Consider the following 27805-nt stretch of genomic DNA (forward strand, 5'->3'; position numbering starts at 1 on the left):
GCAATGTACACAAAATATGTACAAGGACATGGGTTGAAATGTAATACTAACAAAACTTTGGAAATTACCCAAGTATCTAGGAATAGGTTTGTTAAATAGATTATGATAGATTTACATGATGAGAGAATTGAAGCCACTGACAAGCACATTATACAGAGTATCGAACAGCATGGGGAATGTTTATGATGTGTCCTTATGAAAAAATAAAACAGGCTGTACAAGAGAGTATGTATAGCACACCACTGATTCTGTTCAAAGCGGTATGAGTGAGTGTGTGTGTGTGTGTGTGTGTGTGTACAGATGTGTGGGGGTATTTGCTGCATTAGACTACCTAGTATCCATCCCAATTCTCTAACTTTCAGCAGGTATCCTCACTTTCCATATGCACCCTATGTGCTCAGAGATAGTTGGCCCCTCACTCAGTTCCTGGATGAGCCTTGCCTGACCTAAAAAAAATCCTTACTTTCATGTTTGAATCAGGAATGGGCACAGAACCTAATTCAGGTCCGCAAGAAAAGATTTTTCTGGGAAGTAAAAAAAACAAACAAGCAAACAAAAGTAACAAAGTGACTTCCTAGCTCTTTAGAGAAAGCAACTGAAAGAACCATCCCGCCTTCTCTGGTTAGTACAGGGTAAGAGCATGCCATCTGGAACTCCTGCAGTCATTTCTGCCCTCACCAGAGAGCCAAGCTGAGGCCAAAGCCAGTGCAGAGAGGAGGCAAAGCGGAGAGGACCGCAAGGAAGTGAACTCAGAGTCCTGCTGGATTAAACCACCTACAGCCAGAGGTAGACCACTGGCCTGCTCAGTTCCAGAAGCCAGTATTCTCTGTTTCTTTCTTTTCAATTTTTAAAATTGAATTTATTGGGATGATACTAGTTCACAAAACCATACAGGTTTCAAGTGTACAACCAACAGAACATCATCTGCACTCCACACCTTGCACCCACCACCCCAAGCAAAGTCTTTCTCTGCCCCCACTTCCTCCTCCCTTTGCCCACCTGCACCCACCCCATGACCCCTTTCCCTCTGGCTATCACCACCCCGTTGTCTGTGTCTATGTGTTAGATATATGTGTGTGTTTTTATTATGTTTTGTTTTATTTTGCTTAATCCCTTCACCACCTTTCATCCAGCCCCCCAAACCCTCCTCTCTGACAGCTTTTAGTCTGTTCCATTATCCATGCCTCGGTTCATCAGTTTATTTTGTACATTAGATTCCACATATAAGTGAGATCCTAGGTTGTTTGTCTTTCTTTGACTGGCTTATTTCACTTAGCATAGTACTATCTCGGTCCATCCATACTGTTGCAAAAGATAAGATTTCTTTTTTCTTTTTTTTTTTTCCTACAGCAGACTAGTATTCCATTGTGTAAATGTACCAAGGCTTTTTTATCCACTTATCTACTGATGGGCACCTGGGCTGTTTCCAGATCTCTTGGTTATTGTAAATAATGCTGCAATGAACATAGGGGTGCATATATTCTTTTGAATTAGTGTTTCAGGTTTCTTGGGCTATATTCTCAGAAGTGTAATTGCTGGGTCAAAAGGCAATTCCATTTTGAATTTTTTGAGGAAACACTGTACTATTTTCCACAGTGGCTGTATCAATTTGCATTCCACTAACATTGCAGGAGGGTTCCCTTTTCTCCACACCCTCACCAGAGCACTTGTTGTTTGTTGCTTTATTGATGACTGCCACTCTGACAGGCATGAGGTGATATCTCATTATGGTTTAATTTGCATTTTTCTGCAAATTAAAAAGGTCATACTGACCTTTTTTTCATCTATTGTCCATTTGTATGTCTTGTTTGGAGGAGTGTTTATTCAAGTCCTTTGCCCATATTTTTTTTTAGATTTTATTGATTTATTTTAGAGCAGTGGGGCAGAGGAGCAGGCAGCATCAACTTCCATATGTGCCTTGAGCCGGGTTTTGAACTGGCGACCTCAGCATTCCACGTCAATGCTTTATCATTGACCTAGTGGTTTCAGGTGCACCACCACAGGTCAGGCCTTTGCCCATCTTTAAGTTGAGCTTTATGTTTTCCTGATATTTAATAGCATAAGACTCAGTGGTTTTCAACCTTTTTACACTTGGAGACCAGTAAAAATAGAATTATTTTGGGGACCACTAAAGCAGAAATTACACTGAGCATAAACTAATTCAGCAAAGGTCATTGGATCTATAATCTTCATATAACATCAGGGTGGTGAACTGTTCCTCATATGACCACAAAATTTCTGGTGGACTGGCTTGCAGACCAGTGGTTTCAAAATACTGGTGTGAGTTCTTCATATATTTTGGAAATTAATCCTTTATCAGATATATCATTGGCAAATATGTTCTCCCATTCAGTGGATTCCTTTTTCTTTTCTATTTAAACCAGTTTGGGTAAGTTTTTACAACTTAATGAGGTTTAATTGTACTGACTTTATGTACAAAGATGGAATACTGAGATTTACTCTTTGTGCTTTTGTATGTTTTCTACAATTCATATGTTATATGTATTTTTTTTTTGAGAAAAGAGAGAGAGGGAGAGAGACAGGCAGACAGACAGACAGGAAAAGAGAGAGGTGAGAAGCATCAACTGATAGCTGTGGTACCTTAGTTGTTCATTGATTACTTTCTCATATGTGCTTTGATGGGGGTGGCGCTTCAGCTAAGCCAGTGACCCCTTGCTCAAGTCATCAACCTTGGGCTCAAGTCATCAACCTTGGGCTTCAAGCCAGCAACCTCTGGGTTTAAGCCAGCGATCATGAGGTCATATCTATGATCCCACATTCAAGTGAGCGACCCCACGCACAAGCCAGTGAACCGTGTTTGAGCACAAGCCGTGCTCAAACCCAATGAGCCCACATTCAAGCCACTGACCTCTGGGTTTCAAACCTGGGTCCTCAGTGTCCCAGGCTGGCACTCTATCCACTGCGCCACCACGTGGTCAGACAATTCACATGATATTCTATCATCAGTAAGAAAAATAAGTATTATTTCTAGTAGTCCATTTGAATGCCCCACATTGAATACAGTGATACTTCAATTTTCGTCAATAATCCGTCCGAAAACAATCAGTGAAATTTGAAACTGATGAAAACTGAGACAATTATTTCCATATGAATCAATGTAAATCCAATTAATTTGTTCTAGACACTCCAAAATACATACCAAAACACATTTTATAGAGAATAAATGTAGTATTTAATATTAACAACAATAAGAAATTAATATAAAGTGAATATAAAAGACTAATGTAAAGAGTAAATGAACATTTAACATGACATAAACCTTTTTGAAGACTATTCTTGAAGTATGGAGGACAGCAAGGAGGGGAGAGAGGGGTGCAGTGAGATTTGAGCACATGTGATTTTATCTTACATGTGTTATGTACATTTTGAAACTGAAAAACGCAAAATAAACACTTTATACTGAATACTGTATATGCAGTAATCACTTACATGTAATTATAGTATTAGCACTTACAATCAATTTTTAGAAAGCACAAAAACACTGGAAAGCAATGGAATTTTTGGCTAGACACGTGGGTGATGCTCACACAATGAGAAACAATGCCACATTGAGCAGAAGAAATGCCTGGGTTGGCCTTTGTTTTCACAAAATTAGCAGTGAGGTCACCTGGGCACATCAACGAAATCCGAGGCAACTGACAAAAACCGAGACAGATTTTTCACAGAAAAAATCGACAAAAACCGAAGTTGACCATAACCGAAGTAAATGAAACAGAGACATTACTGTATATTTTTGATTATTTATATCAGGTACTGAATTTATAGATGTTCTTCTTTTCCCAAGCTGCCTAGAGGATTCTTTCTTTGTCATTGATTTTTGACAATTTTATTATGATATGCTTTGGAATAGGTCTGTTTGGGTTATGGTAACTCAGTGTTCTGTTTGCTTCTTGGATTTGAGGCTGTAACTCTTTATGTAGGTTTGGGAATTTATTTGTTTGAATAGGCTCTCCATTCCCTTCTCTCTCTTCTTCTTCTGATATGCCCATTATTCTTATATTACTCTTTCTGATGGAGTCAGACAATTCTTGTAGAGCTCTCTCAGTTTTTTTAATTCATGAGTCTCTCTTTTCTCTAGCATTTCTAGTTGCCTGTCTTTGATGTTACTGATTCTTTCTTCTATCTGGCTTGTTTTATTAGCTAAACTTACTACCTCAGTCTTCAATTCACATATTGAGTTCTTCATCTCTATTTTTAAAGTTTTAATCTCCTTGGTGAGGTATTTCTTTTGTTCATTTATTTGTTTTCTGAGATGATTAAGTTGCCTATTGGTGTCTTCTCACATCTCGTTGAATATTTTCAGAAATTCAGGTTTGACTTCTCCATCATTTAACTTCAAGGTTTCCATGTGATTGAGATTTTTTTCTGGAGATTTTTCATTTTCTTTCTGAACTACATCTGTCTTGTTTAGCCATGGTATCCGATTTATTCTTCTCTGATGGCATTTGAGAGTGATATTGTTAAGAACTCTAACAAAAAAAAACCCAACTAAAAGTATTGAAAAATTTTTAAAAATATAAAAATTTTTTAAATTATGAGAAAGAAGAAAAACTATAGAAAAAAAGATCAAAGTAAAGAAAAAAGTTTTTAAAACCCCACAAAATAATAATAAAATGGAAAGATTAAAAACAAAATTCAAAATGAAGAAGAGAAAAAAGAATAAAAAAGAAAAGAAAAAAGAAAAAGGGGAGAAGAAAGGAAATTTCAGTTTTGAGAGGTTTCTTCCAGTAGGTGTTGCTATATTACCAATTTTAACTCTGTGAAGTTCCTGGGCTGTCTGCTGAGTTGTTGCTGTTGCAATGATGTTGGCTGGGCCACAGTCACATTGGTTGATGGGCTGTATTTTGTGGGCTTTACGGTTTCGGCTTTATCACTTCAGCTTTCCTGCTTTATGGCTCTAACAATGGCGATCTCAGGCTTCTGAGTGCTCCTTCCCATTTTTCAACAGACCTGGGGACTGGACATGGAGCACCTCTGTTCTTCATGGGAGAGATTGGCTCTGGAGAGCTAGCTGTGGGGTTTGTCTCTACCGCTCTCAGCGCTGCAAAGTGAGGGAGGGGTCTGATAGGCTGGTGGCTGCACTTAACTGTCTCTGTCTCTGTTCAGTGCAGGCAACAGGCAAACCATGGAGACACTGGCTCTGACCCTGCACTCTGGCTGCTTTGGCTTATCTCCCCCTCTGTCTTACTGCTTCTCCTGTCAGAAGGAAATTCAGTCACTTCAACTTTCCCTCCCATACCCCTCAAACAAAATCCAGAGAGCCCAAGATTCCTTACCCCCTGTAGTCCAGCAGGAAAAAAATAAAAACAAAAACAAAAACCTAGTCATTCCAGGTTTGTCTTCTTTCCAAAGCCCACCACAAATGCGTTTTATCTTCCACCCCCCTTCTCACCTTATCCCACCTTTAGTCCATTTGGTATGTAGATCTTTCAGATGCATCTGCGAGCCCAGGTGGGGTGCCTTTACTGCATTATAGTTGTTCAATATTTTGAAATTTCAAAGGAAGAGATCAGGGGTATCTCTCACGCTGCCATTACTCTGACATCATCCTGAATTAATTGTTTTGAAGTTCTTTCCTATTTGGTAATCTGAGAAAATCTTAAGTAAAAGAGGGTGGCAGAGAGCCTTATGAGTTTGCGAAAGTCCACTTCCTTTCTCCTTTGGCACACAGACACATGGTGTGTCCCAGTCTCCCTGGCAGCCTCCCTGGAAGTTGGGTGAGCTTACAACTGAGTTCAGCCTAGTTGGCTGGAAGCAAAGTGATGTATGCTGGTGCTTGGTCCAGCAAGAAAATAAATAAATAAGTACCTCCCACAAACAATCTCTTTTCTTTCTTTCTTTGTCTGCTAGTAAGAGGCCAAAGTTATTCACCTGAACTTCAAGAGGAAAACTCTAAGACCCTAGAATTAGTTAAAGGTACATGATAGAGAGCACTTGAATCCCTAATTAACTAAGTAGAAAACAATGTGCTAACCTGAAATTTTTTTTTTTTCTGTATTTTCAAGATCAAGAAATAAGATTTTACCTTTAAGGAATTGGTTCACTCAATTATGGATGCTAGCAAGTCCAAAACCTTAAAGATAGTTTGGTAAGCTAGAAACCTCAGGCAAAGCTGATGAAGCTGATGTTGCAGTTTGAGTATGAGGGCAATCTGGTAGAAGAATTCCCCCTTCTTCTGAGAAGGGCAACCTTTTTGTTTCAACTGATTGGGTGAGGCCCATCCACAATTTTCAAGAGTAATCTGTTCTCCTTAAAGTTTGCTGATTTAGGCCCCAGCCAGTTGGCTCAGCAGTTGAGTGTAGGCCAAGCATGTGGATGTCCCAGATTTAATTCCTGGTCAGGACACTTACAAGATTCTCTCTGCCTCACAGTTTCTCACTTAAAAAAAAAAAGTTTACTGATTTAAATGTTAATTTCATCTAGGAAAATATATACAAAGAAAAATCTAGAATACTGTTTGACAAATATCTGAATACAATGGCTTAGCCAAGTTGATATAAAAGTAATCATCAGAGATGACGTCAGAGTAATGGCGGAGTAGGAAGCGATACCGATAAATCTCCCCCAAAACTCAACAAGATCTTCAACCAGAAACAGAAAAACCTATACTTGGAGCCTCCAGATGCTTCACAATACACCCGAAGGTATGGTTGAGTGAAAAATTGGCTAAATATATAACCAAACCCCAAAGGAAATAGGGAGTAAGAAATGCTCCACCTTCCTCACTAACCTAAACAGGGCGACTTTCTCTGGTAACTGTGAATATAGAAACTGAGGCGGGCAAAGGGGGTGAATACATCCAGGCCGCACACAAAAGGCCGAACCAGGCTGTGGCACGGAGATCCTAGCGGAGCAAAAACTGTTCCTGTGGCAAGCCGGGCAATACAAGCTAACACTCGCGCCAAACCCAAACAAAGAAAGACAAGCGGGGCAGCCATTTTACCCGTTCTCCTGGTTGGTGCGTAGTTAGTGGGCGAGAGATCTCTTCCTAAGCCCCAGAAGTGGGTGTCCGTGTTGCCCCAAAGAGAGGCAGGGTCAGAGGCCTTTCTGTGGGCTGAAAGCAGAATCTCTGGGCAGCCCCAGCGCCCTGGGAAAGCCGCGCACGGGAAGGAGCGAGAACTAATTCCAACGGTGGAGATTTTCCGTGCTGGTGAGGGTTTCACTCAGGGAAACGCGGCCGGCCTCATATCCTGGTGTGCGCGCGCAGATAGGTAGTGACCGATTCCTCCGAGTGCCTCGGCAGGGCGCGCCCGTGTTATCGCACTGAGGGGCAGAGTCAGGGGCCTTTGTGTGGGCAAAAGCGGAATCTCGGGCCGCCCCAGCGCCTTGCAAAAGCCGCGCACGGGGACGGAGCGAGAGCGAATTCCAGCGCTGCAAATTTCCATGCGGTTGGAGGTTTCACTCAGAGCGTGAGACTACTGGCCGGATATCCTGGTCTGCGCGCGCAGATAGTGAATGAGAGTTTCCTCCAAGCACCCCGGAAGTGGGTGCCCGCCTGTGTTACCGGACAGAGTGGCAGAGCCAGAGGTCTTTGAGTGGGCGGAAAGCCCGCCTGATTATGCTAGCAGCTCTGACTGACTGAGCCTTACCCAGAGCCCTGTGCTGAGTGGAAATAGAGTGGGGAGTTGCCAGCTCTTTGAACGTCTTACTATCCAGGCAGAGGCAGCAACAACCCCATAGCTGGATTATCAGGCTACTAATTGAGGAAGGAAAGACTAGGAGAAAGGCTCCAGGAACACGGACTCTCTCACTGTCGGAGCCTATGAAAGCTAATGAGCCTTGACTCCCAACGAGACTAAAGCACAATACATGACATTGCCATAGAGACTTATCAACTGCAAACCTCTCCCTGAGCGTGCCAAAGGGGCAGAACCTGGGGTACAGAGTCACCGACCAGGAAGAGGGAGAGAAAAGAAAAAACAAGAAGATAACCTCTCAAAATCAAGAATAATCTGCAGACTTTATAACCTATCCCATTTTATTATATTTGTTCATTTGTTTCTCTTATCTTCATTCTTGATACTTTTTTTCCTCCTCCAATTTGGCCGATTAACTCTCTGCCGGTCTTACTCTCTCCTCTCCTTGAACTACACTACCCATAAGTGTTACATCTCCCATTATCTTTTTTCTCCTCTTCCTTTCTCTCTATGAGGGTTGCACTCCAAAACCCTTAACTCTCTCTCTCTCCTTTCTTTTTTCTTCTTTTACTGGTTCCCTCTTTTTTTCTCTCTCTCTCTTTCTTTTCTCCCTCTATATTAGTTTCTTCCTTTCTCCTTTACATCTCCTCTCATTCAAACCTCAATAACAAACAAATTATCTTATCTGGGACTCAAACTTATGTTTGTGGCATTTTGGGGTTTTTTTACTTCACCTTTTTAACTCACTAGCAGTGCTCCCATCCCTGGCTCTCCATTTTATCTAGTTCTTGTTCCACTAAATACAATAGTATTTTTTTAATTTGTCCCCCCATTTTTCTGTTCTCTTATTCCTCTCATCATAACTCTTAGACAACACCAACACCTAAAAGCAAATCATTTTATTCTTGACCCAAATTTTTTCCTTATTTGCTTTTTGTGGGTCCATACCGCCCCCCCCCTTTTTTTTTTCCTTTTTTTTTCTTTTTTTTTTTTTTGCCCCTTTATTACTTTTCCCCAATTCAGGAACTCCATCACAGGCATTGTTTGTTATAATTCACAGTTCACCACAAGATTTTCTCAAGAAAAAGGGGAGAGGAGAGGAAAAAAGGAGGGGGGGAATAATTTCCTTTTTTTAAAGATTATTATTTTATTTTTCTTTATTTCATTATTAATTTTTTTTTAAAAAAAAAAACTCTTTTTGATTTTTTATTTTTTTTAACTTTTTATTCTTTATTAAATCTCATTAATACTATCAACAAAACCACCCTCAGATGCCATTAAGGAAGAGAAAATCGAATATCATGGATACAAAAGAAAGAGAGGTAACACAGCTAGATGAGGAAAAATCTATGGAGAAAAAATTTAATATATTGGAAACCTTGGAGCTAAATGACAGAGAATTCAAGATAGAAATCCTAAAAATCCTCCGAGATATACAAGAAAACACAGAAAGGCAATTTAGGGAGCTCAGAAAACAACTCAATGAACACAAAGAATATATGTCCAAAGAAATTGAAACTATAAAAACAAATCAAACAGAGATGAAAAACTCAATTCACGAGCTGAAAAACGAAGTAACAAGCTTAGCTAATAGAACAGGTCAGATAGAAGAGAGGATTAGTGAAATAGAAGACAAGCAACTTGAGGCACAACAGAGAGAAGAAGAAAGAGACTCAAAAATTAAAAAAAATGAGATAGCCCTACAAGAATTATCTGACTCCATCAAAAAGAATAACATAAGAATAATAGGTATATCAGAGGGAGAAGAGAGAGAAAATGGAATGGAGAACATACTCAAACAAATAATAGATGAGAACTTCCCAAGCCTGTGGAAAGAACTAAAGCCTCAAATTCAAGAAGCAAACAGAACACCGAGTTTTCTTAACCCCAACAAACCTACTCCAAGGCATATCATAATGAAATTGACACAAACCAACAGGAAAGAAAAAATTCTCAAGGCAGCCAGGGAAAAGAAGAATACAACATATAAAGGAAGGCCCATTAGATTATCATCAGATTTCTCAGCAGAAACTCTACAAGCTAGAAGAGAGTGGACCCCAATATTTAAAGCCCTGAAAGAGAGGAACTTTCAGCCACGAATACTATACCCATCAAAGCTATCCTTCAAATATGAAGGAGAAATAAAAACATTCACAGATACAGAAAAGATGAGGGAATTTATCATCAGAAAACCCCCACTCCAGGAATTACTAAAGGGGGTTCTCCAATCAGATACAAAGAACAAAAAAAAAAAACAGAGCCACAAGTAAAAGCTCCAAGAAGAACACAATAAAACCAAATTTAAACTGTGACAACAACAAAAAGAAAGAGGGGGAGAAGATGGAGATTAACAGTAGCAAAGGACGATGGAGTGCAAAAGTACTCACAAAATAGTTTGCTACAATGAACAGGGTAGGGACCCTTTTCATTACTCAAAGGTAACCACCATTGAAAAAACCACCACAGAAGCACATGAGATAAAAAAGATAGCAACAGAGGAAAGATGTATGGAATACAACCAAATAAAAACAAAAGATAGAAAAACGAAAGAGAAGGATCAAACAAGACACAAAACTAACAGAAAGCAAGATATAAAATGGCAATAGGGAACTCACAAGTGTCAATAATTACACTAAATGTAAACGGATTAAACTCACCAATAAAAAGGCACAGAGTAGCAGAATGGATTAAAAAAGAAAATCCAACTGTATGCTGCCTACAGAAAACTCATCTAAGTAACAAGGAGAAAAACAAATTCAAAGTGAAAGGCTGGAAAACAATACTCCAAGCAAATAACATCCAAAAAAAAAGCAGGTGTAGCAATACTCATCGGATAATGCTGACTACAAGACAGGAAAAGTACTCAGAGATAAAAATGGCCATTTCATAATGGCTAAGGGGACACTGAATCAAGAAGACATAACAATTCTTAATATATATGCACCAAACCAAGGAGCACCAAAATATATAAGACAGCTACTTATTGACCTTAAAACAAAAACTGACAAAAATACAATCATACTTGGAGACCTCAATACACTGCTGACGGCTCTAGATCGGTCATCCAAACAGAGAATCAACAAAGACATAGTGGCCTTAAACAAAACACTAGAGCACCTGGATATGATAGACATCTACAGGACATTTCATCCCAAAGTGACTGAGTATACATTTTTCTCCAGTGTACATGGATCATTCTCAAGAATTGACCATATGTTGGGCCACAAAAACAACATCAGCAAATTCAGAAAAATTGAAGTTGTACCAAGCATATTTTCTGATCATAAAGCCTTGAAACTAGAATTCAACTGCAAAAAAGAGGAAAAAAATCCCACAAAAATGTGGAAACTAAACAACATACTTTTAAAAAATGAATGGGTCAAAGAAGAAATAAGTGCAGAGATCAAAAGATTTATACAGACTAATGAAAATGACAATACGACATATCAGAATCTATGGGATGCAGCAAAAGCAGTGATAAGAGGGAAGTTCATATCACTTCAGGCATATATGAACAAACAAGAGAGAGCCCAAGTGAACCACTTAACTTCCCACCTTAAGGAACTAGAAAAAGAAGAACAAAGACAACCCAAAAGCAGCCGAAGAAAGGAGATAATAAAAATCAGAGCAGAAATAAATGAATTAGAGAACAGAAAAACTATAGAAAAAATTAATAGAACAAGGAGCTGGTTCTTTGAAAAGATCAATAAAATGGACAAACCCTTGGCAAGACTTACCAAGGAAAAAAGAGAAAGAACTCATAGAAACAAAATCCAAAATGAAAGAGAAGAAATCACCACGGACACCGTAGATATACAAAGAATTATTGTAGAATACTATGAAAAACTTTATGCCACTAAATTCAACAACCTAGAAGAAATGGATAAATTCCTAGAACAATACAAACTTCCTAGACTGAGTCAAGAAGAAGCAGAAAGCCTAAACAGACCTATCAGTAGAGAAGAAATAGAAAAAAAAACATTAAAAACCTCCCCAAAAATAAAAGTCCAGGCCCTGACGGCTATACCAGCGAATTTTATCAAACATTCAAAGAAGACTTGGTTCCTATTCTACTCAAAGTCTTCCAAAAAATTGAAGAAGAAGCAATACTTCCAAACACATTTTATGAGGCCAACATAACCCTCATACCAAAACCAGGCAAGGATGGCACAAAAAAAGAAAACTACAGACCAATATCTCTAATGAATACAGATGCTAAAATACTAAACAAAATACTAGCAAATCGAATACAACAACATATTAAAAAAATAATACATCATGATCAAGTGGGATTCATCCCAGAATCTCAAGGATGGTTCAACATACGTAAAACGGTTAACGTAATACACCATATCAACAAAACAAAGAACGAAAACCACATGATCTTATCAATAGATGCAGAAAAGGCTCTCGATAAAATACAACACAATTTTATGTTTAAGACTCTCAACAAAATGGGTATAGAAGGAAAATATCTCAACATGATAAAGGCCATATATGATAAACCATCAGCTAACATCATATTAAATGGCACTAAACTGAAGGCTTTCCCCCTTAAATCAGGAACAAGACAGGGTTGTCCACTCTCTCCACTCTTATTTAATGTGGTACTAGAGGTTCTCGCCACAGCAATCAGACAAGACAAAGAAATAAAAGGCATCCATATCGGAAAAGAAGAAGTAAAGGTATCACTTTTTGCAGATGATATGATCCTATACATCGAAAACCCCAAAGAATCCACAAAAAGACTACTAGAAACAATAAGCCAATACAGTAAGGTCACAGGATACAAAATTAACATTCAGAAGTCAATAGCCTTTCTATATGCCAACAATGAAACAACTGAGAAGGAACTCAAAAGAATAATCCCCTTCACGATTGCAACAAAAAAAATAAAATACTTAGGAATAAACATAACAAAGAATGTAAAGGACTTATATAATGAAAACTATAAACCATTGTTAAGGGAAATCAAAAAAGATATAATGAGATGGAAGAATATACCTTGTTCTTGGCTAGGAAGAATAAATATAATCAAGATGGCTATATTACCCAAAGCAATATACAAATTCAATGCAATTCCCATCAAACTTCCAATGACGTTTTTTAAAGAAATAGAGCAAAAAATCATCAGATTTATATGGAACTATAAAAAACCCCGAATAGCCAAAGCAATCCTAAAGAAAAAGAATGAAGCTGGGGGCATTACAATACCTGACTTCAAACTCTATTATAGGGCCACGACAATCAAAACAGCATGGTATTGGCAGAAAAATAGACACTCAGACCAATGGAACAGAATAGAAAGTCCAGAAATAAAACCACATATATATAGTCAAATAATTTTTGATAAAGGGGCCAACAACACACAATGGAGAAAAGAAAGCCTCTTCAATAAATGGTGCTGGGAAAACTGGAAAGCCACATGCAAAAGAATGAAACTGGACTACAGTTTGTCCCCCTGTACTAAAATTAACTCAAAATGGATCAAAGATCTAAACATAAGACCTGAAACAATTAAGTACATAGAAGAAGACATAGGTACTCAACTCATGGACCTGGGTTTTAAAGAGCATTTTATGAATTTGACTCCAATGGCAAGAGAAGTGAAGGCAAAAATTAATGAATGGGACTACATCAGACTAAGAAGTTTTTGCTCAGCAAGAGAAACTGATAACAAAATAAACAGAAAGCCAACTAAATGGGAAATGATTTTTTCAAACAACAGCTCAGATAAGGGCCTAATATCCAAAATTTACAAAGAACTCATAAAACTCAACAACAAACAAACAAACAATCCCATAAAAAAATGGGAAGAGGATATGAACAGACACTTCTCCCAGGAAGAAATACAAATGGCCAACAGATATATGAAAAGATGCTCATCTTCTTTAGCTATTAGAGAAATGCAAATCAAAACAGCAATGAGATACCACCTCACACCTGTTCGATTAGCTATTATTAGCAAGACAGGTAATAGCAAATGTTGGAGAGGCTGTGGAGAAAAAGGAACCCTCATACACTGTTGGTGGGAATGTAAAGTAGTACAACCATTATGGAAGAAAGTATGGTGGTTCCTCAAAAAACTGAAAATAGAACTACCTTATGACCCAGCAATCCCTCTACTGGGTATATACCCCAAAAACTCAGAAACATTGATACGTAAAGACACATGCAGCCCCACGTTTATTGCAGCATTGTTCACAGTGGCCAGGACATGGAAACAACCAAAAAGCCCGTCAATAGATGACTGGATAAAGAAGATGTGGCACATATACACTATGGAATACTACTCAGCCATAAGAAATGATGACATCGGAACATTTACAGCAAAATGGTGGGATCTAGATAACATGATACGAAGCGAAATAAGTAAATCAGAAAAAACCAGGAACTGCATTATTCCATACGTAGGTGGGACAAAAAGTGAAACTAAGAGACATTGATAAGAGTGTGGTGGTTACGGGGGGGAGGGGGGAATGGGAGAGGGAAAGGGGGAGGGGGAGGGGCACAAAGAAAACAAGATAGAAGGTGACAGAGGACAATCTGACTTTGGGTGACGGGTATGCATCATAATTGAACGACAAGATACCCTGGTCTTGTTATCTTTGAATATATGTATCCTGATTTATTGATGTCACCCCATTAAAAAAATAAAATTATTAAAAAAAAAAAAAAAGTAATCATCAGCCTTGGCCAGTTGGCTCACTGAAAGAGTGTCAGCCTGGTGTGTGTATGTCCCGGGTTTGATTCTCAGCCAGGGTACACAAGAGAAGCGCCCATCTGTTTCCCCACTCTTGCCCTTCTCACTTCTCTCTCTCTCTCTCTCTCTCTCTCTCTCTCTCTTCTCCTCCTCTACTGCAGCAGCTATCAATTGGCACAAGTTGGCCCCAGGAGCTAAGGATGGCTTCATGGCCTCTGCCTCAGGTGCTAAAAAATAGCTCCAGTTGCAACAGAGCAAGGGCACCTGGATGGGCAGAGCACTGCCCCCCTAGTGGGCTTTCCAGGTGGATCTCAGTCAAGGCGCATGCAGGAGCCTGTCTCTGCCTCCCCTACTCTCACTAAAATTAAAAAATAAAAATAAAAAATAATCATCACATAGGGCAATGGTCAACATTTAACTAGATTTGAGTATAACTCTTACTAAGGTATCTGGATTCTGGGCTTTTTTAACAAATCCCATTAAATGTCCATGTCATAGTCACTCTAGTCATGAGTGTATCCAACCCTCTCAATGCCCTGGAAAACGGCAAGTGCTGGCTTCTTACCCATCTTATCTCCTGTAGATATGTTTTCTGCTTTAGAGAATTTTTCCTTGGCTTTATCAAGAAAAACTGCTTTCATTTTATTTTTCTTCAAAATAAGGTATTAGGAAGAATTGTTTTGTTTTTCTCCTCCCCCCCCCCTCTCTCTCTCGTTGCCTTTTTTCTTCTTCACTACTTGAAAACTGGGAGGAAAGTCAGGAGTAACTCCTCTCTGCACTAGAACTTCCCATCTACCTCTTTCACCAGCACTTTTTGTAATTTACTAATAAAAAGCATACCCTTTTCCTTACTTGACTGCTGTTGGAAATTTGGGGGCAAACTCTTTACAATGTTTCTAAACTTTGGGAGGAAGAATATTCTGTGATCCCCCTCTACTCTGCTATCTGTATCTCTCAAACCCAGCCAACTTCATTCAAGAGTAAACTCTTCTATGAAAAAACATTCAAAGAAAAGTTGTCCCAAATTGCAAAGCAGAGTCACAATTTAAAATAAAAGCCAGGACAGAAAATAATCAAACTTAGACCGAGGGCCATATACAAAGTTTTCCTAAGCCATAGCACAAATTCTAAAAATTGTGCTATCAAAAAAGGTTTTTTTCATTTTAACACATATCCTTGATGGCTACCTAAAACCATTTCTTTCTACCCAAGTGCAATTTATAAAGCTAACTGCAATTTGATAAAAGTTATTTACCATACAGGATATAGATAAGTTCCAAAAGAACCATATATTTGTTAGAAGGCCTTTCATTACATTAAAGCTGAAATGAAAATGATGTTATTTTTAGATAAAGCAGTCATTGCCCTCACCTCACCTCACATACTTATGTCTATCATTGCATAATGCCTTGTGTTAACTGTTCCCTGTAATAATAGGATGCACCTGATGACCTCTCAAGGTCATCTCAAACCTTTTGATTATATATATTGTGTGCTGAAAATTGCATGCTAAAATTTCTACACAAAAGCTGGGTCATCTTCTTTCTTCAACTGTCATCTTTAATGCTAGCTCAGTTTTATATTTAGGATGTATACCCATGTTTACTTATTTCTAAAATAGTTTTTATTATTATTATTATTTTTTTTTTTTTTTAGAGACAGAGAGAGAGAGTGAGGGATAGACAGGGACAGACAGACAGGAATGGAGAGATGAGAAGCATCAATCATTAGTTTTTCGTTGAGCATTGCGACACCTTAGTTGTTCATTGATTGCTTTCTCATATGTGCCTTGACCGTGGGCCTTCAGCAGACCGAATAACCCCTTGCTCGAGCCAGCAACCTTGGATCCAAGCTGGCGAGCTTTTTGCTCAAGCCAGATGAGCCCGCGCTCAAACTGGCAACCTCGGGGTCTCGAACCTGGGTCTTCCGCATCCCAGTCTGACGCTCTATCCACTGTGCCACCGCCTAGTCAGGCTAAAATAGTTTTTAAATTGATACAGGGTATTCTCAATTTTCAATAGCAATACAGGCAGATTTCATACAAGGTTAAACAAAACTGACTATGAATGTTGTGTTTTGTATATGCTGTTGTAGTTCTCAATTTCTTTTATTTTTGCTTAACATAAGCACGAAAGGCTAAGATATCTATATCACATCAATTTTTAAAATTCATAATGTTTATATCTTTTTACTGTTTAAGAAACTAACACCATAGTATCTTATAAAGTAAAAACCATCATAGTTTAATTTATTAAAGCAGATTTTATCATTTAAGTTATGTTTCTTTAATTAAGCTTTTGCAATAGTTACAACCTTATCTGCATGATAACTGCTCATAACTTTGAAAGTAAACATTTCACCAGATGACACTTATTTACTGATAATTTTACTAATTTGAGGAGCTCAAAATTGGCAAAAAAAAAAAAAAAGGAACAACATATTTGTCAGCCCAATTTTAGATAGTCACTGTTTTTACATGCCTAGAATTTTGTGCCCCAAACTCAGATTTATTAAACATTTGACCTTCATGTTTTGTTTTCTTTACCCCAACACATTTCTTATACATAAACTCAATCTCACCATTTGGGTTACTGGTTCAGCAGAAGCCAAGAAAAATAAAATAACTTCAAAGTAATCAGAATGTCATCCAACTCTATATTGTATACTTTATTATGAATATGGGTAAAAATTGGTCAATAAGTAGTTTATATTCCTTTTATTTAAAAAAAATGTTGCCCTGGCCGGTTGGCTTAGTGGTAGAGCATCGGCCTGGCGTGCATAAGTCCCGGGTTCAATTCCCAGCCAGGACACACAGGAGAAGCGCCCACCTGCTTCTTCACCCCTCCCCCTCTCCTTCCTCTCTTTCTCTCTCTTCCCTTCCCGTAGCCAAGGCTCCATTGGAGCAAAGATGGCCTGGGTGCTGGGGATGGCTCCTTGGCCTCTGCCCCAGGCGCTAGAGTGGCTCTGGTCGCAACAGAGCGACGCCCGGGAGGGGCAGAGCGTCGCCCCCTGGTGGGCGTGCCGGGTGGATCCCTGTCGGGCGCATGCTGGAGTCTGTCTGTCTCTCCCCGTTTCCAGCTTCAGAAAAATACAAATAAATAAATAAATAAATAAATAAATAAATAAATAAATAAATGTTGATTTATGATAAAAAAAGAACCAAATCTTTAGAAGACCTCCTCATTAACACTCAGGGTTCTTTTTATTATTATTATTTTGTTATGGAAAGAACATTTACCATAATACCTATTCTCTTAACAAATTTTTAAAAAATTGTTCCATTGATTGAGAGAGAGATGCATCAATCCATTGTTCCAATTAGTTATTCCATTTAGTTGTGTATTCATTGATTGCTTCTCATGTGTGCCCTGGCAGAGGATCAAATGGGTGACCTTGGGGCATCCAGATGATGCTTTATTCACTGAGCCACCTGTCCAGAGCCTCTTAATAAAATCTTTAGTGTGTAATATCATATATATTGTTGCTGACTATAGGTAAATGTTGTACAGCAGATCTCTAGGGCTTACTCATCTTGCTTAACTGAAACTTTGTGTCCACTGCCTCTCCCCCCAAACACTAGCAACCATCATTCCATTCTTTGATTCTATAAATTTGAATGTTTTAGATACTTCATACAAATGAAATCATGCTGTTTGTTTCCTTGTGATTTGCTTATTTCACTTAATAGAATGTCCTCGAGATTCACATATTGTTGCATAGTTCAGAATTTCCTTCTTTTTAAAGGCTGAAGAGTAAGCATTCCATTATAATGAGACAACCTTTCACCTTATTTTCAGAAAAACAAAAGACAATAAGTGTTGGTAAGGATGTGGAGAAACTGGAATCCTGATACATGTAGAAAACATTATGGAGGATCCTGAAAAATATTTAAATAAAACTACTAAATCATTCAGCAATCTCATTTTGGGGTATTTTTTTTATTGAAATTAGGATCTCAAAGGGTTAATAGCAGCATTATTCACAATAGCCAAGATACAGAAACAACCTAGATGTCCATCAACAGAGATTTTATTTTGATACAGATTTGTTTTCTCTGTTAGACCACAGGTTATCCTTGAAGAAACACTGAATAGACACACTGTGTCTTTATTATTCAAAAAGACTTTCTTGTTCTCTCTCTCTCTCTCTCTCTCTCTCATCAATTTTTTTGGGCTGATTTCAGGCTCTTTAGTACTTTGCTCTGAGAAAATAGATCTCAATTTCCAAAATGCAACCTTCAGTCAGCCCTGCAATCTCCATGGCAAAAAGCTCCCTATCACCAAACTGCCTCTTTGTGTTTGTCGAAAATTCATGTGCCTGTTTTCACTATATTTTGTTTTATTTTGTTTTTACTTTCTCCCTTTAACAGCCTTTAACCACTAATAATTTCCTTAGGTCTCTTTTAATCACACTTCCTCTAACACATTATTCTTTATTCCCTTCGTCTTGTTTCAACTATAATTCTTTAATTGCTGGTTGGCTAACTCACGCAGGCATTGTCATGACCTTCAGAGAATTTTTATTGCTGGTCTTGTTTCTCTTCTATTCCTCACCTATTCTGAACAATTTCTACATTCTATTAAAACTGGTTTTTTCCAAACTTCACTTGTTTCTGCTCTCTGTTGTTTCACTTTTATTTTTATCCTGATCTCAAACACAATGAGGTAGGGATCAGTATTTCCAAGATCCATCTGAACCATTCTGCCTGCCATCAGACCCCATACATCAACACACAATACCCAGGCTGGTATTGTTTCTCCTCCTTATTGCCCATCGCACACCATGAATGAGAAAGCAACCCTGTGTCAGAGCTCCAGGCATCTGGCTTGCCTTATCTGGTCTGCTTTACAAAACAGTCCATTCATAAGAAATTCAATTCTTCGGGACACTACTGGCCCCTTGGATGTTTGTACACTGTTTTTTAATAATGTAATCATCTTTATTCACTTGCCTTTTCTAATTGTGCAATCTGTTAAGGATTCCAGTAAACAAGGCTACTAGAACTTTTAAATTTAAGTATATAGTTTTGGGGTCAAAGGAAGAGGTTTCTTCGGTCAGAAGCAATATTATATACTAAGTATTTTGCATTACTCATCTTCTATAAATTGTTACTATCAAACATGTTTTCAGTCAATATCAAAATTATAAGATATGAAATAGCTTCTTCTAGTTTCCCATCAGAGACAAGATTATTGAGAGTCCTAGGTTGCTGAAAAGAACCTGAAAATTAATTTATAAAAAAGAAAGAAAAATGAATGTCCATCAGTAGGGTATGGTTGAAAAGGTATTAGCTACCTCTATTCCGTGGTATACAATATTTAAATATTGTCATTACAATAATGATTTAGATATATAATGACTGATCTAAGAAATATCCCTGCAGTTTAGTTAAATGAGAAAAACAAGATACAATCTAATATGGATTTGATCCTACTGTTGGTACAATGACAAAAATCTTTAAAGGTACATGAATATATTTTAGACTATTTCAAGTTTGAAGGAAGCACAGAAAAATACAACAGGTTATTAACATGAGTTCCTTTGGGTGAAGAAAGATGATTTGTAGTAGGAGAGGAATATAAGAGGAGCAGGGAGAAATAAGAAAAAATGAAATGTAAAGTCCTGTATTAAAAGATAGCATGCAATTTGATCCCATTTTTATAAAATGATGTTAAGTGTTTATATGCATGTATAAAGAGATCCATAAAAGGATGTTCACAAGATATTAACGCTACCCCCTCCAGGAGATAGGATTGGAGTTGTTTTTTTTTTTCTTCTTCTTCTTCCTTATAATTGTTTTATATTGTTTGGGTTTCTTTCCAAGGGGAATGTATCAGGAAAATTATCAAGAGGGCAAAATAAAGCTGTTTATATTGTGGATGAGAAAGGAAAACACACACAGGAGTTTTCCATAATCATGAGGATTCTTTCTTGGCTCGGACACATCTCCTCCCTCTGGGTTGAGACACTCCAGTGAGAATTCACCCAGACTAGAGAGGAACAAGCTCACATAGAAGGTCTGACCTTACATCACATGCTTTGTGGGGCTCTCACTGATGTTGGGTGGCAGAAAATCTGCAAGAACTAACTGTCCCAAACTTATCTTTTAACAAAGCTTATCACTTCTAACACATCCTTCTGAGCAAACAGAATAATGGTAAGGGACTGAATTCATCTCTCTCAAGTGCAAGAGGAGTTGTTTCCAACACGAATAGCCTCGGACTGTGAGGCCTGCCTCAGCGGACTAATATTAGACACAGGTGTCGGGCTGCCAGGGTTCGGACTCTGTTTCCACCACTCAGAGTTCTCTGTTTCCTCATACATAAAGCAGGCATAATAAATATTCCCTCATATAGAGGCTAGCTGTGAGAATTAAACATCAATGTTCAGTCCTTAAAAGCACTCCTGCGTCATGGTAGGCAATCAGTGTGCTAGCTACTGTGCAAGCATTCATATCCTTTCAGAGAAAATGATAAATGCTTAATTTTAAACATTTCTTTCAGTCTTATTATTTACTTAATTTAATCATTGTTACTTTTCACAGCTTATAAATCCACATTCAAGGAGAGTGAGATTTTGACATTACCTTAGATACTGAAATTTTGAATCAGAGTTCGGAATGTATTATTTCTGTAACAAACACCGAGTCCTATAAAGTCAGGCTATTCGGACATGATAAAACTTAGGCTTTTTTCATGTCTCTACCAAGTGATTTCCAATCCCAGTCTCGCTTTAATAAAAGCACATGCATTAGTTCACTCTAGGTTTTTTGGGGGTCTTCTTTTTTTTTTTCTGAAGCTGGAAACGGGGAGGCAGTCAGACAGACTCCCGCATGCGCCCGACCGGGATCCACCCGGCACGCCCACCAGGGGGCGATGCTCTGCCCCTCCGGGGCGTCGCTCTGCCGAGACCAGAGCCACTCTAGCGCCTGGGGCAGAGGCCAAGGAGCCATTCACAGCACCCGGGCCATCTTTTGCTCCAATGGAGCCTCAGCTGCGGGAGGGGAAGAGAGAGACAGAGAGGAAGGAGAGGGGGAGGGGTGGAGAAGCAGATGGGCGCCTCTCCTGTGTGCCCTGGCCGGGAATCGAACCTGGGACTTCTGCATGCCAGGCCGACGCTCTACCACTGAGCCAACCGACCAGGGCATTTCACTCTGTTTAAAGAATGTTCTGTCCCTATCCCAGTTCTCCTTAGATTATAAAGAAGTACCCAATGAAAAGAGAAAATCAGTGTGGAAAAAAAATGTGTTTCATGTTGTCATAAGAGTAGAGTCTGATCACTATCCGCTCGGGTCTCTAGAGGCAGCCTTTTCCTTATAGGCACAGAGAAAAATATGCAGTCACAATGCATTTGAGGGTGTCTAAGCCACTCCTGGTTGGGAGACAGGCTGCAGGGTAAGTTGTATATGTGGTCTACCGTTTTGCCTGCCTGCGTGGTCCTTCTTAAGCTGCCTTTAGCCTGCACAGGTTTTCTATCCTCGAAGACGAGTCCCTGTGAAAAATTCAGGTTAATGTTCCTAGCTGGTAACTATCCCCACCCACAGAAGTGTCAAAGAACTTCGCAGCACTACCTTTGAAGTTGAAGGAGTTTGTCCTACTTTCTGCTGGCATCATTACTCACAACGTCAGAGCAATCAGAGCAATGATCTTAATCAGCTGCTTCTCTGGTTGTCTGAAGGGTTACTAGTGAACTGGGGAGGGGGGGCATTTCTGTGGGAGAAATACACTGTCCCATCACCTTCTGGCTTCTCTTTACCCGTCATTCAGGATGTATCTGATTGTTCAGTTAAGACAGTGACCCTCAAACTTTTTGGTCTCAGAATCCCTATGCAATCTTAAAATTCATAAATAACCACAAAAAGCTTTTAGTTATGAGGGTTATATTTATGGATGTTTACGGCATTAGAAATTTAAAACAGAACTTTAAGGATCATTTGAAAAAAACAATAATAAATTCACTATATGTTAACATAAATAATATTTTATGAAAGGATATATTTGCTATACAAAGTTAGTGGGAAGAATATCATTGCTTTACACTTTTGCAAATCTCTCTAACATCTGACTTGAGAAGGTAGATGAATTCTTATTTCAATCTTTTGCTATATCACATGTATGTAGCCTCTGGAAAATTCCATCGTACCCTCTTGAGAAAAAGAGTGAAAATGCAAATAATGTCTTACTCTTACTATAAAAATAGTTTTGACCTCAGGAAACTTGGGATCATACTTTAAGAACCACCAATTTAAGGAGAAAGAATCAGGCATGTGTGCCTTGGCCATCAGGTCAGCTCCCTTTGGGGTCTGCCTTTACCTCGAGAACTGTCCTTATAGTTCCACCTCTCTGTCCTATTTGTGACTTCTCTTGTGCTGGCCTGGGAGGAGAAGGTTCACTTGGTCCCACTCTGGGCATGGTTTTAGGAAGTCCTTTATTGCCCACCCACCTCACCTGTGCTCTCCAACAGCTCCATCAGAAATCAAGCTGGAGTGTGAATCTTCTGCCTGACTCCTTTACCTTCCTCTCAATTGCTTATGAATGTGGTGAAGATGGGAGCCACTTATAAAGCTGCTCAAACGCCAGCAATCCTAAGCACTTTCATATCCCCATTGGCATCAGGGTGCTTAGCATTGGCTGAGACCCCGCTTCAGTGGTTCTAGATAGGATGCTGAGGACAAGATGTTCAAACTGGCTGGTGATTCACTTACCAGTAAATAGGAGGCATCTTTGATTGTTTTCAGGTTGATTTAGACACCCACTCCACTAAAGAGCGGCTTTCTTGAAAACAATTTGAAATGTCACCATGTAGAAGACCCATGTGGGTTCTGCTCTGGCAAATGGTAGGATCAAAACAAGTTGGGTGAGAAAAGAAATAATAGTATCGTTGATGAACCTTTTAGGGTTTTCTGTCCAGGTCAGAAACCTCCCACAGCTTATACAGAGCAGAGTGCTAGTTTAGTTCTAATCATCTCCATCTCTAGAAAGTAGAAATGGAGGAGGTGACAGGGGCCCCATTAAAGCTGCCGGCACAGAAGCGCAGGGGCACAACTGCTTAATCAGTGCCTCCTGTGAGGGCGGCCTGATCCGAGACAAGGTGGGTCCTCTTACGCTGTAGGAAATAAAGCCAGCTACACCTGCCTCCTAAAACATACCATTCCTAGGGGCAGGGTTGTCGATTTACCATTCCTTGTGTCGACATACATCAAACGATCCAGGGAAAGCCTCTTTTCCATTTTTATGACTTTATTTTTTATACAATAGACCAACTGCTCTCCATCCTAGTTACTCACCAAGCACAGCATTCATGGACTCCACCCACTGCCACTGGAATTTTGAAATGGTACTTCTGTGCGATGCTTTATAGTCATATGACCCCTTCTCAGAAGAGATATCACCTTTCATAAAAAATAAAATGCATCCCTCAAACACCAGTGCCACACACTGCTGGGGCACTATGAAATCCTGTTAACCTTTTCTCTGCCTCCATCCCAAGTGCACCCAGTACAGCCTCGGGGCACTAAAGACTCTTTGTTTAAGGGTTTCTACCTGTCTGGGAATAAAGGCAAAACTTCAGGATTACTTTCCCAGAGTGAAAAGGTAAAAGCCTGCCCTCGTTCATCTTTATTTCGGTTGTCACGGCAGTGAAATGTTGCTGAATCAGAGATATTTTACATAGCCTGTCAAAACAATACTCTTCCAATCCAAGACTTCCCCCTCAGGCAAAAATAGAACTCAACATCGGGATATAGTGGTTATGATCTGCTAGTGATTTATCCTCACCAAGCCTATGAATAGTGAATTAAACTTGGCTAGTTTATCAGAAGGAAATGGAGCTTGACTCATCAATATATCTCACAGTGCTTCTAGAAACAGGACGAGGGTGTACTCTTCATAATAAAAGGGTAACTGTTCCAAACAATATTAGCTTTCATTTCAGAGGTAGAGCATAGCTTCACTTTGCCTTACATGTCTGACCTGAACTAACACTCTTATTCCTGAGCTGTGCTGGATACTTGGATTATCAGACAGTCATACTTCTCAGATATAGAACTGGGAGCTTTTCACTTTCTTCCATTTCAAAAGGTGGCTCCTCCAGGAAGCCTGCACCAGGTTTTGAGGACCTGTATCTCCACAACCCCCACCTGGGGGAGCTCCAGGGATAAGGAACTGATTACACTCACACTTGTGTCCTCCAGAAAGGTGTCCTGGAGAAAGGTGTGCAGTGCTGGGCAGCATAATACAAAAATAATTTTCACCGGTCATCTTCACTTCTGTCCCGAGCACCAGCTTTGTGCAAATGTAAGAAAGATCATACCACCCCAAGTATAAATGTATTTATCTAATGAACACCTAGTATTTACTATGTGTGGGCACTATTGAAAGCATTTGACTAATAATAGGTTATTTGATCTTTATAATAACCTACTGAGGTGATGATTCCACAGCAGAGACGCTGAGTACCTGCCCAGTGACCCTACAGGGACCTAGACTTAGGGGTCTGGCTCCAGAGCCACTGTGCTTTGGGATGCAGCCCTGCTATGGACTTTGTCATGCAGATCTCCTTGGAGAAATAACTACACTGATCGCTGCGCACGATAGCCCTTCCTTTTGTAAACTGGACAGTGCTCTGCCATCAGCACATGTGTGACTCTAAGTATCTCCCCCAGAATATCTGCTCCTCCCCCTTCTAAATATTCCCTATACCTAAGAAAAATGCAAATGGCCACCAGCCCATTGGGTCTTTCAACCCACTAAAGCATTTATGATTGTGCCATCGAAGTCTTTGACAAATTTTCCCATTGGGTAGGAATTATTTAAGCCAGTGTCATATCCTGAAGGATATAGATAGACTGTGCAATTTCACATTTTCCATTTCAATGTCCTGTTAAAGCACTTAATAGCCCTTCCTGTAATGGAACCATTGTTCGCAAAAACAGAATCATTGCTCAAAAAATGGTGGGGTGGCTACTATAATCCTTCAAATGTTTCTTTTTTAAACATATTTAAACTGCCCTTCCGCGGTTGGCCCGAAGTTTCTGACTGACCCTGCTGGAGCTGAGCACAGAGGTGGGATTCTGGACAATTTTTATTTGCTGTACCTAGTAGACCCTCAACCCAAGGAAACATCAATGGCTGTTGAAAGAAATGTACACCCCCTATTTCAAACTGATACTAGCATGCATATGCAGACATACAATTTTGTTTCTTAGACCAAGTTGTTTGACGTTGACAACGTGTAAAGTGGCCCACTCAGCCACTCTCTCTGAGGGCCAGCTCCCTCCTCACCCCTCCTGAGGTCTCCAAAGAGATGTGCCCCACTCCCACCACTTGCCACATAGAAAGCCTAACCTAAAGAAAAGCCTCAAAGCAACCGAGTGTTTTTTAGAAGAATATCTTGATTTCAGCACACCAGTCCAGGATGGTGTGGGGACAGAAGACTAATTTATTATATTTGAGATGAGTTAAAAATCCAGGTTTGGCCTGACCAGTGGTAGCACAGTGGATAGAGTGTCGACCTGGGATACTTAGGTCCCAGGTTCAAAACCCCTAGGTTGCCAGCTTGAGCGCAGGCTCATCAGCTTGAACATGAGGTCACCAGCTTGAGTATGAGATCATCAACATGATCCCCTGGTTGCTGGCTTGAGCCTAAAGGTCACTGGCTTGAATCGCAATGTTGCTGGCTTAAGCAAGGGGTCACTGGTTCAGCTGGAGTCTCCCAGTTAAGTAAGGCACGTATGAGAAAGCAATCAATGAACAACTAAAATGCTGCAACTACAAGTTGATTCTTCTCATCTCTCTCCCTTCCTGTCTCTCCCTCTCATTCTCTCTTTCTTAAGCATGCACGTGCCAAAAAAAAAAAAAAAATCCTCGCTTGCGTTAGCTCACTGCTTGACTCATCAATAACCTGTTTCTGTAGCCTGAGAGCTGCATGCATTGTGAGAAGTGTTCACAAATTTCTGGACAAAATTTTGAAGAACTTTACACTTCTACAATTGATTCAAACCCTTTATTTTAAAAAAGCAACCAATTTAGCTGTCAAATGTAAAATATTCAGTTTGTAATTCATATAAGTAATGATCTCCAGCACACACTCTAGTTTAATTTTCTATGTGAATTTCATCAGTTACATTTTCTTCCTCCCTAGTTCCAGGAAAGATTGTGACAACCATCCAAGGTATCCAGTTAAACACCTAAACTTTCTATATCATACCCACGGAGGCACTTAAAAATTACCACTGAAACAGCCTTCCCCAACAGCTACTGAAGACATTCTGACACTTGCCATCACCAGCCATAAAAACTCATTCAAACAGGCCACCAAGGTCAGAACCTTCTACACTAGTAAGTGTTGAAGAAAACACAAGCTGATCAACGTTTTTTGGGATATCCACATCTTTATTAAAGAAAAAAAACCTACATCTTTCAGGTAATCATTTTCTCTGAAGAAACTTTTCTCGTTGGACCCTAGTGTACCCATTCACTGGGCACAGGGGCAGTTCTGAGCAGACCTGCTCCCTGGAACCTCCCCACCCGCTCACACCAGCCAGGCAGCAGCAGCTGCTGGCCACGTCTCTCAAACACACTCCTGGAAGTCAGAGACGTGCTCTGTTTTGGAGTTTAGAGCATCTTTCATGTTTAATCTCTTTGTGATTGTGCCCTGACCGGCTACGGCAAGGCCAGCTTTTATCTTTTGGTAAATCTTTTCCAGAAACATGAATTTCTTACGCCTTTTTTATTCAGTTTTTAAAAGTCAAATAAATATTCTCCGGTAAATTTTAAGGAAATACTAAAACACCATTTTACCTCAAAACGAAATAATCTTACAAGGATCATGAAGTCTCACTGTGTTTTCCTTGTTTCTCCCTGTAATCGAAACTAATCCAGTAAGCCCTGATGAAGGACCCCTGTGGCAGACAAACCTCCAAAAAAAAAAAAAATTAAAAAGCCAGTGATCAAGAGCAGTCAGGTAAGGTAGACCACTTGTTATAATCACAATTAGGATCATCCTTCAAAATCCCATTCTACACAAGAGGAAGGTTATTCCAATCTCTCTAGGTAAAACAGTCTCCACTTTCTCAAATAGCAGTAATGTCAGGCTGGCTTTGGTTGGTGGGTTGGCTGGGATTTCAATTTATAGAAAACTTTAAAGTTTTATCTAAGACCTATGAATTTTTGCATTGAGAGTTTGTAATAATAAATCAGGCTTCCTCAATATTCTGGAGAAATTGAAGCAATATAGGTAAGAAAATGTTGGTGGGTGCGTGGGCAGGATTGGGAAATGATTAATATGTCCCCGGGGTGATTGGTTAGATTCTGGTGGGTTATTGATCTAAATTATACTTGTTGGATGAGTTGTGATAGATGGATTGTGCAAACTATGTCTTGAACAGTCCTCTATCTTTAGAGGCTAACCCCAAATTTGAGCCAAAAAGTTTCTCTTTCTATAC

This window comes from Saccopteryx bilineata, chromosome 1 (assembly GCF_036850765.1).
Source record: "Saccopteryx bilineata isolate mSacBil1 chromosome 1, mSacBil1_pri_phased_curated, whole genome shotgun sequence".
Classification (NCBI taxonomy): domain Eukaryota; kingdom Metazoa; phylum Chordata; class Mammalia; order Chiroptera; family Emballonuridae; genus Saccopteryx; species Saccopteryx bilineata.